Here is an 11,062-nt window from a genome sequence, read left to right as displayed (position 1 = left end):
AGACATTAAAAAACAAACACCAGTTCATTTTGAGCACTGAACAGGACTGCAGTCAGGTGCAGATTTGTGTCTAGCACAAGTGGGATACACACACACACACACACACACACACACACACACACACACACACACACACACCCTGTATAAGCCACAAGCAAAGCACAGGCCAGCTACGAAAGGTGACTTCTATGGAGAGCAAATGCTTCCACTTTGTGGCACAGTGCTGAGCACGTTGGAGGCATAGGCTGGGGAAATACAAGCTGCAATCCACGTTCAGCTGTGGAACTCCCCAAGTGACTCTGGCACACATTCACTTCTCTGTCTGCATAATAACCTACCTCACAGGGTTGTTGGGCAGAGCAATCTAACAACGCCCAGCACTCTGTGCTCCTCCCTTGGAGGAAACACAGACTGTAAATGTGAACATAGACAGAGATGCCCTCCTCCCCCAAACAAAGGCAGCACTTCTCATTGGATTTCAAGGAGTTTAATATTAAATTTCAATATGCAAATCAGATCGATGCGAGTGGTGGAGGCGGCCACTCCTGGCGCATCTAAGATCAGAGCCCAGACAGTCCACGTCAGAGCACAGAGAGGTAGGGAGGCAGAGAGGCAGGCAGGAGGGTCGGGTAACGGCTTTCCAGAATTCAAAAATTCAAATTGGCGGCTGCTGTGTGTGCTTGAAAGGGTCGAGGGGGGGCGGGGCGGTGGTGCCCCTCCCAGGAACCACCACTGGATCTGAAAAGAGTCCAGCAGGTTTCCACTGAGCTGCCTGCCCGCAGGGGGAGCGGGTGTCACTCCTGCTCTTGGAGGGCTAAAGCCTGAGGTGTGAGAGGAGGGAGCTGGGACCACCATCTCTGCTTTCTTAGAAGGGCCCAACCCTGAGAGGAGGATCCGGAGCGGCCTGTAGAAGACGGTCCTGGCCTGGAGCACTCCTGTGGGCGGCTGGCTTGCTAAGGCTAGATTTATGACTTTCAAGGATGAGGGCTTTTTACCTGGTTGCTCTTGAAGTGACGCATTGAATAATTTTGTGTGATTACAAACTGTAATAACTGTGGGGTATGGAAATATTCCAGAGGGGATCCTGAGAGGCCAGCAGAAGATGGTCCCTGCTTGGAGGGCTCCTGTGGGCGGCTTGTTTGCTAAGCCTGGATATTCTTCATTTCACTTTACTCGCAAATAAACAAGCCAGCAACAACCACAACAAAGCCTCCCTTTGAGACACACAGGAGGCGGAACAAGTTTTGGTAACTCTCTTTTATTTTGTAAATCCTGTTGTTTGGGTTCAGAAAGATAAACTTTCAAGGGCAACATTTAATTGTTATTATAAGGGTGTCCATTGATATGGAAAGTCAGAGGAAAAGAAATCCCACCAGGCAGGATGACAGGGGGAATTGTCAAATGACCCATCCCTGCAGTCAAGAAAAGGTTATAGGCTAGCACCATTGCATCTTCCCAGCAGCCCTGCGGAGCGGGTAAAGTTCAGAGACAGATGAGACTGAGGGAAAGAGAAAACAAACCCAAAATAAGGGGATAACGTAAGAGGAGAAAAATCCCTAGTTGTCTGTCTTGTGTCTCTTCTGATGAAGCTCTTCATCGGAGGACCAAAAATATAGGTACAACATCCCTATTCTCGTCATTTATGAGATATTGATGATCGCCACAAGACCATGAGATGGCTGTGAAAAGTATAACCCAAGTATCCTGTTTCTAATTCCTGAACATAAGACTGGTACTGTAAACCTTTCGAAGCAGATAATGTAAGCTGTTCTTACCCAACAGAATTCAAGGGACTGAAAGGAAACAAGTGGCACAGAAGTCAAGGGAATCTACACCACCAGGTGAGCATTAACTCAGGGAGGAGAGATGGTCTTGTGGCAGCCAGTGTGAATGGTTCCCTTTGCTAAGCAGGGTCTGCCCTGGTTTGCATTTGGGTGGGAGACCACAGGTAAGAGTTTCCCCTGAGGGGATGGGGATGCTCGGGGAAGAGGACTTGCCTGCTTGCATGCAGAAGGCCCCAAGTTCCCTCCCTGGCAGTATCTCCAGATGAGGCTGACAGAGATTCCTGCCTGCAGCCCTGGAGAAGCCGCTGCCAGTCTGTGCAGACAATCCTGAGCCAGATGGACCCATGGTCTGACTCGGTCTATGGCAGCGTCCTCTGTTCCTAAACTGAAAACTGTTTTCTGAGATTAGCTTGCCCCTAGGGCAGGGGTGGGCAAGTGTGGGCCTGCAGCTGTTGCTGGATTATTATTATTATTATTACATTTATATCCCGCTCTTCCTCCAAGGAGCCCAGAGCAGTGTACTACATACTTGAGTTTCTCTTTCACAACAACCCTGTGAAGTAGGTTAGGATGAGAGAGAAGTGACTGGCCCAAAGTCACCCAGCTAGAACTTCCATCATCCCCAGTTTAATGTGGGAACTGACAGAAACGATTTCATTTGACAACCAAGTTTATGAACAAGCTCAGCTCTGCAAATGCTCAGGAACCATGGACATACTGGTATGCTTCGTGTGTCTTTCTTTCTGCTTTTAAGAACGTAAGAACAGGCCCCAGGAGGGCCATCTTCTCCTCCATCTATGCCCGGGGTTTCCCCTTGTGGTCCTCCAGGTGTGGCTGAACTACAACTCCCAGCGTCCCCAGCCACCACACATTGGGGATGATGGGAGTTGTAGTTCATCCATGTCTGGAGGACCCCTGAAGCCCTGAGTGATGGCAGTCCAAAGAAAGGTCTGGAGCTCAGGAGAACACTTTCAAAGTTGGAAAAAGGTTTGCAGGAAATCATGAAAAAGCAACCAGCAGCTTGACTTCCTTCCAATGGAACACACGGAGTCCTATTCTCCTGAACTGGCTACCACTGTGTGAAATATCTGTTGTCGTAGTAATAGAAGTAATTCTGTATTTAATTTCCCCCCCAGGTTCAACAGAGGCAGCCGTGACCATCGGGCCTCTGGGGAAGAGAGCTGGCCTTGTGGGTACAAGCATGAATGGCCCCCTTTGCTAAGTGGGGTCTGCCTTGGTTTGCATTTGGATGGAAGACTACATGTGTGAGCACTGGAAGAAGTTCCCCTGAGGGGATGGGGCCAAAGCTGAGGGGAAGAGCTCCTGCCTGCTTGTATGCAGAAGATCTCCACGGACTCCCTGGCATCTCCAGGTAGGGCTGGGAGAGACCCCTGCCTGCGATCTTCCATCTCTTCTGCCTGTCAGGAGGAGGTGAGTCCAGCAAGAACACCGGCTCTTTGAAAGGCAGTCCACACACCATGCCAGTGGGATCAATCAATTCAAATTTAATACTAAGCAAACAACAAGAAGCACCAAAGCAACTAACTACAAGACGAGCAACAGATCCCTGCAATGCTGCACAGCTATAAAGAAGAAGAAGAAAGAATCCAAAGTAGCAGTCTCCCCAGAGAGAAGACTTGCTGTCCTGTCCAAGACTGCACGGCAGGGTCCTCTGGGTCTGGTGGTCAAGGAAAACCCAGGCCGCCCTGTGATGCTCCGCCTCCCTGCTGAAAGAGTGACGAGGTTCAAGCCGGAGCCTTGCCTGGATCCAGCTGCAGAGTGTGGGGAGAGGCGGAGAAGGCAGAACAGTGAGTGGGCTGTCTTTCCAGCCGGGCCACCACCCTGGCCCCACAATCCCCTGCAAACTGGGGCACCTCTTCACCTCCAGCATCCTGAGCAGGGGTCTCCTCCAATGGCCCCGGCTTGGTGCTTTCTCCCACTGGCGGCAGTGAGGGAGTGGGGCAGATGGCGGGGGCGAGGGTTCTCTGGAGACTCTGGCCCACGAGAGCTCTTCTGGAGATCCTGAACCCGGGAGGAAGAGCACCAGAGGATGCTAGAGCCAAGCCAGGGAGGAAGGGGGACCTAATCGCCAGGTTGCGGAGGAAAAGGCCAGCTTTCCCTGCCACCTCCCACTCATCCTGACTATACATCTGCACGTCAATAGCCTGGAAGAGGAAACAGGCAAGATCCTCACCCCGGTAGCCCCTCGCTTGACTGCAGTCAGCTGGGCCCCAAGACGGAGAGGAACCTAGAGGGGGGCTTCTCTTCAGTGTTTCTGCAGCAGCCTCACAAATGAAGCTTCCCCCAATGTCCTCTGAGTATCCAATGGGCCCCCCCTCTGGGTCAGGAGAGGAAGAGGGCATCATTGGGGTGAGGGCCCATCTGTGGACTGCCCTTCCCTGGCTGCTCAAAGGGGGAGGCAGCGCCTCAGGGAGTTGCATGTGTGAACGCTGCCCATGGCATGGTGTTGGGGAGCTGAGGCCTCTCCCACTGACTTGCCCAACCCTACCAGGGCAGGGCAGGGCAGGGCAGGGCACGGCAGGGGACCCCAGGTCTTGACACCCACTGGGCCAGGGGATCCTCTCCCCTTGGCTGGAAGAGGCCACCCTCTCTCCCACTTACTTCTGCCATGTGGATGAGGTGTGTCATCGAGGGCTTCTGTGCCAGCAGTTCCCTCAGCATGGCCTGGAGGACCTTTTCGGGGGGCAGAAAAGGGCTCTGCAAGGGAGAAAGGGAGCTAGAGTGTGGATTCCCAGCCCCTCCTCAGGGAGGGGGAAAGGTTCCTCTGGGCTTCCCAAGAGCCCTGGCTGTCCTTTCCGCTCATGGGGGCTCAAGGCGCCTATCTCCATCGGGGAGCTAAGCAGGCCCCCCACTGATGTAGCACAGGCCCAGAGAGAGTCTTTGCCTAGGTGGGCAGGGGTGGGTGGAAGGAGCTCTGTAAATATCTACCTGCTGATCTGCCTCTGGAGTATCACCCAGCACGTGGCCCATGGTGAAGAGACACTCCATGATCACCTTCCTCTCTCTATAGGCCGTGAAGCAGGGCTTCATCTGGCTGCCAAGAGAAAAGGGGAACGATGAGAAAGTCAGCTGGAGCGGGGGGAGTGAATGTCATCAAGAACCTGGCACCGGAGAAGAAAGGTCTCACCCTCTCCCCCAGCCAGGTCCCTGATCCGAGGATTCCCCAGGACTCCAGGCAGATGTCGTGAATCTGTTAGTTCTGCTAACCCAACAGGATTTTACAACCCCCTTCAGCACACCCCCTGAGAGTAAACAGAAAACAGCAGCGAAACGGAATGAAGGAAAATAAAAGGCTCAAAAAGAAAATAGTCAATGGATTAAGTCCCCTGAACTGAAACTAGGTACCCCCCTCTAACACTAACTGAGTAATAAGTAGAAGGAAAAGACAAAACAAGGAATGAAAGGAACAATGCAGGAAAGTACAGATAAGGCAAACAGAAATGGTTGAAATTCAAGAGCACACTATCTGCAGCCAACAAAGTTGCAAATAGCATCTGAGCAATGAGAGACTGTTGAATATATATGGCTCAAGAGAACCAGCAGCCAATCAGTCTTCCCTGAGTCAGCACTTTGGCTTTCTTTCTTGGGATCTCTTACACCTACGTGACTCCCACTGAGCCTGCCTCTTGAGACGTCGTCTTAAGACCCGTGAAATCCCAGGCTCTTCCCCATGAGAGATCATGTCTGGCAGCTGTTGTGAATCCTCAGCTCCAGAGTCTGGTTTCTTTGCCAAATCCTGTGGCTGTGCCTCTAAGCCCTCACTAGCTGGTAAGTCCTCCTGTTCCAACTCTTCTGAGTCAGAAGTCTGAGCCATGACAGCAGATGAAGGAAGCCAGATCCTCAATGGCATTCAAGCCATGCCTCCAAAGCCCTGGGGGGCCATTGCCAAAGGCTGGGGGGAATTCCTCTCTGGGCCTCCCCAGGCCTGAGGGTGTGGAGGGTCAAGGGGCTGCTCCCTCCCCCTGCTTGTTCCCCACGGCCTCTGCCCTCCACATGGACTCTTCTCGGCCTCCCTGACATTCTCGGGGGGCGGGCGGTCCCACCACTGGCCACACTATTCCTTTCCAATTCCCTGCTCTGAAGACTGATCCCACCCCCCAATGTACCTCAAGAAGGCGATGGCCTCTGTGCACAGAGAGAAGAGGTGATGGGGCATGGGGTCCTCTGCAATGCTGTCCAGCTCATCCTGGAGGGAACAGAGAGCAGGATGGAGACACCCCAAGGCCCAGGGGAGGGGCTTCCCTCATCCTGCCCCACATCTGCCCTGTTCTAAGGGTTGCCTCTACCCCCCAGCTGGCTCCTTTGCCCCAGACGTCCCTGCTGCCATTCACTCACCAACACGGACTGGGCTGCCTGCTCCTTGCAGAATGGGAGGCGTCGCTCCCCCTTCTGGAGCGCCTCCTTACAGGCCTGGGGGATGGCCATGAGAAAGTGGACCTGGGCCCTTTGGTCCTGAAAGGGGCAAGCATGGGGCTGTTCAGTAGGGCAGGATTCCCCCCTCCCTCCTCCAGAAGGGACCAGGCAGCAGGCCCCCTTCTCGGAGAGGCTGCTGCCATCCCGCCCTTTTTCAGGACCCTGGACAAGGCTCTGGGCTGCCCAAGGGAAGTCCTGTTAACCCCTGCTAACTGGGCAAAGAGGCACCTTTTAACGTGGTGATTCTCTTGATTGAGCAGGGGGAGAGGAACTTGCCCTATCCAACCCCAGCACAGCATCCCTCCAGAGGCTGTTGCTGGCATCTATCTTATGTTTCTTTTTAGATTGTGAGCCCTTTGGGGACAGGGAGCCATCTTCTTTATTTATTATTTCTCTGTCTAAACTGCACTGAGTGGTTTTTGGAAGGGCGGTATAGAAATTGAATTAATTACAACAACAACAACAATAAGTCCTGGGTGATGGGGGGTTCCCTACCTTCCCTGCTTCTTCCCCCAGGGGTTGGGCCCGATTCCTCTGCTGCAGCTAGGCCTCAACCAGGTAGCAGGGTGTTAAATCTGCAGAAGCGGGGAGAGGTAGAGAAGGCAGGACAGTGAGCGTGCTGTCTTTCCAGCCGCCCCCAAACACCTTATTGCCCCGCCTGCCTAGCCCCACCATCCCCTGTGAACTGGGGCAGCTCCTCACCTCCATCATCCTGTGAAGGGGGCTCCGATGGCCCTGCCGTGCTCCTCTACCCAACTGGCGACAGCAAAGGAGGCGAGCGGGGCGGCGACAGCGGAGGCGGTGGCAAGGCAGTGACGGCAAGTGGGGGGGGACACCGAGGGAAGCGAGCGGGGCGGGGACGCCGAGGGAGGCGAGCGGGGCGGGGACGCCGAGGGAGGGAGCAGAGTGGAAGCAAGGGAGGATGCGGGGGTCACACGGTTCCTGTGATCGCAAATCTGCAGCAGGATGGGCGGTTCTAAGCTGCCCTGGGGCATCCAGAGGGGCCACTCTGCTCATCTTTCTGTCCAGGAAGGCACGGATCCTGCACAACCTAGAAGAGAGTGGGGAGACAGTGAGAAAAAGGCCCTTGGGCAGAACAGTTGGGGGGAGGGGGCCCGGGGTGTGGGAATCCCTGCAAAGCAGCCAGGAAGGGGGTGCAGGGAGCCTCAAGCCGGCCAGCACTCTTCAGTCAATGAGGTGGCTCCTTGGGCAGGAACCCGCTGAGCAGATGAGCAGAGGGCAAAATACCCAGAAAATGTATTTTAGATACAAAATAAAAAATACTTGGTAAACAACCAATAAAAATTCAAAATAATATTGTAAAATGCATCTTAAAATACAAAACAAAATGCCTGAAAAAAGGAAACAATTTTGAGATGTTCGTTACTTATCCAAACTGGTTTCCAATTTCCATTAAGCAAAACAAGTTTTTCAAAGATTAAATCACTCAGGTTCTGCCTCCTGGGGCTGTGAATCATCCCAGCAAAGGAAAACCGCCTTTCTACAAGACCACTTGATGTTAGACTAGTATTGGACAATGGGATACCCACCCAACAGACTAATGTGTATTTCAAGATGCCTCCAAAAACTGGTTGCAGGGGAGCAAGAGCAAGAGAGAGGGAATGTCCGCCGCTCTTGCCTGTGGGCTTCTCAGAAGCGTGCAAGAGGATGCTGGATTGGATGGACCCTACACATAGGAAACATAGGTCCAGCCATAAGGATTCTCCATTTCTCTCACCTCTTTGCAATTAGGAGGCAGATGAAAATCTCCCACTCTCCCCCACGGCCCCCACAACCCTACAAAAGTAGACCAACAAAAGGAAATTTGGGACCAACAAAAGGAAGTCCTGGGCCCAGCTCTGGCCAACCCATTTCCCAAAGGATGTCTCAGGCTGGGGGAGGTGCAGAAAGGAGCTCTCCGAACCCGCATCCAGGGTGGGGAGTGGAGACCCTTCCTTGTATGGAAAGACTAAACCCTCCAGGGCTAACCCCTCCAGCAAAGACTCAAGAAGGTTGTGCATGCTGGAGAAGGGAGGTGGCTTGCCCCAAAGTGCCCAATATTTGGAAGACCTGCCCCGGATGGCCAAGGAGGAGCCTCCTTGGGCTGATCTGAATGGCAGGGGGAGAACTCAGACAGAGACACTGTGGTGAAATCCTACTTTGCATTGAAACCACCACCCCCTCGCCATTTACTGAGATAACACTTTTAAAAGAGAGATTAACACTTTTGAAAGTGGAGTTTTTAAAACGATTTACTTAAAACTGCCATTTTAAAATTGGTTTTTATTTTTAATTTTTTATTGGATTGTTTTTCATTTGTATACATTGCCTTGAGATATTAGATGGTTTAGAAATAAAAAGAAATGAAAAACATAAAGCAATACTTACATGATGATTAGGATCCTGGATCTTCTCCAATCAAAGCTAACACTAAGACTAACTACAACTAACTCAACAAGAAACAACAACAAAAACTACTAGAAACAACAACAACCCCAGCCCCAACCACCACCCCCTCCCTATCCCAAACAAATCCCCGCCTCTGATCGCTCCAATATTTAATCTCTACTCTCTACTCAATCTCTCGCTCTTTCTTTCGCTCTTTCACTCTCACAATCTCACTCAATGATACTCTAAATGACTTTCGCTCTCTCAGACACCTGCTCTCTTCCACTCTCACATTCATTCAAGGGAGCCAGTGATTATTCCTGCCCCAGGACACCATAGCAACGGGTGACATCACAAAGGGGGAACGCATCACTAGCTAACTGCCAACTCAATGGCCGCTGGTCCTCTGGAGTCGAGGACCCTCCTTGGAACTCTTGGGCCCCTGGTTCTTGCTCCATTGCAATGGGGATTCAGAGGCATCTTCGATGAAACTGATTGCCCAGAAATTTAGGACCAACAAAAGGAAGTACTTTTTCACACAACACATAATCAGCTTGTGGAATTCTCTGCCACAGGATGCCAGCAGTCTGGATGGCTTTAAGAGGGGTTTAGATAAATTCATGGAGGACAGGTCTATTGGTCTGAGGGCTCTAGGTCACCTCCAGCCTCAGAGGCAGGATGCCTCTATATACCAGTAGCAGGGGAGCAACAGCAGGAGAAAGGGCATGCCCACCGCTCTTGCCTGTGGGCTTTTCAGAAGCATGAAGGAGGATGCTGGACTGGATGGACACCGGACATAGGTCCTTTCTCCAGCCATAAGGATTCTCCGTTTCTCTCGCCTCTTTGCAATTAGGAAGCAGATCAAGATCTCCCACTCTCCCCCCCTACCCCCACAACCCTACAAAAGTAGACAGTTCCCAGGATGGAGCAACCCCCCTCCCCCAAATACCTAACCCACAGGGTAGCTGCTGGTGAGGAATCAGACTTTGATTCCCAGCCAGCCCACAGCCCAAAGTGTTTGCAAAGAGTTTTGAAGAAGATAAAATAACGATTTACCTCTTGCCCTCCAAACTGTGCTTTGCTGATTGCTGTACTGCTGATTAGAGAAGGACAATGTGTAGGAAATTCTCAATTAACCCACCTGTCTGCAAACCCTTCCACCTTCAAAGAGGGTGGGGTTGGAGTTTGCATCCCAGTGTGGGTGTCACTCATCATTGAAAGAAATTAGCCTGGCCATTTCAAACGGGTCCAGCCAGTTATCACTTGCTTTCTTCCTGGTTACAAGACTTCTAATCAGAGAATCTGAGAGCGAAAGAGCGCGCCTCCTAAGAACCTGCTTTGCTGAGTTGCTACAGAGACAACACAGGACTGACTGGGTTGTTCAGCTGACTGATGAACTTGAGCAAAGGAGCTTGCTGAGGCTCATGGGCTGCTTGCTTGCAATACAAAGGCAGCTCCTGAAGCAAAACAACTCAAAAGAGATCCGAAGCAATGATTGGCTGATGTGTTTTGGTTTTGGAAATGTACTTTGAAAATACCAAATATCTGAACAAATGCATTTTAGATACAAAACACTGTTCTGAAAAGTATTTTAGACACAAAATGCCAAAGTATTAAAAATACGTATTTTAAGATCCATGTATTTTAGATACTGCCCATCTCGGGCAGCTGGCTGCTTCAGCATAGCCCCTTTGGGCATCCTGGGCCCAGCTCTGGCCAACCCATTTCCCAAAGGATATCTCAGGCTGGGGGGGATGCAGAAAGGAGCTCTTTGAACCCGCATCTGGAGTGGGGGGTGGAGACCCTTCTCTGTATAGAAAGGCTAACCCCTCGAGGGCTATCCCCTCCAGCAAAGACTCAAGAAGGGTGTGTGTGCTGGAGAAGGGAGGTGGCTTGCCCCAAAGTGCCCAATATTTGGAGGACCTGCCCCGGATGGCCAAGGAGGAGCCTCCTTGGGCTGATCCGAATGGCAGGGGGAGAACTCAGACAGAGACACTGTGGTGAAATCCTACTTTGTCATGAAACCACCACCCCCTCACCATTTACTGAGATAACACTTTTAAAAGAGAGATTAACACTTTTGAAAGAGAGATTAACACTTCTAAAAGTGGGGTTTTTAAAACGATTTTTAAAAAACTCATTTTAAAATTGGTTTTTATTTTTAATTTTTTTATTGGATTGTTTTTCATTTGTATACATTGCCTTCATATTAGATGGTTTAGAAATAAAAAGAAATGAAAAACATAAAGCAATACTTACATGATAATCAGGATTCTGGATCTTCTCCAATCAAAGCTAACACTAAGACTAACTACAACTAACTCAACAAGAAACAACAACAACAAAAACTACCAGAAACAACAACAACTCCAGCCCCAACCGTCTCCCCCTCCCTATCCCAAACAAATCCCTGCTTCTGATCGCTCCGATATTTAATCTCTTCTCTCTACTCAATC

The 11,062-nt window shown here is 51.1% G+C and overlaps 1 long non-coding RNA gene across 1 annotated transcript; it reads left to right on the top strand.

Moving 5' to 3' along the window:
* The first annotated feature begins 619 nt into the window (after positions 1-619).
* On the top strand, positions 620-5,111 carry LOC128342720 (uncharacterized). The gene is made up of 3 exons (XR_008315129.1): positions 620-1,247; positions 1,783-1,841; positions 2,921-5,111. It is a non-coding gene; the product is annotated as an uncharacterized LOC128342720 (long non-coding RNA).
* The last annotated feature ends 5,951 nt before the right edge of the window (positions 5,112-11,062 follow it).

The sequence above is a fragment of the Hemicordylus capensis genome, chromosome 2, assembly GCF_027244095.1.
Source record: "Hemicordylus capensis ecotype Gifberg chromosome 2, rHemCap1.1.pri, whole genome shotgun sequence".
NCBI classification, from domain to species: Eukaryota; Metazoa; Chordata; class Lepidosauria; order Squamata; family Cordylidae; genus Hemicordylus; species Hemicordylus capensis.
This window is presented reverse-complemented; position numbering and strand designations above follow the sequence as displayed.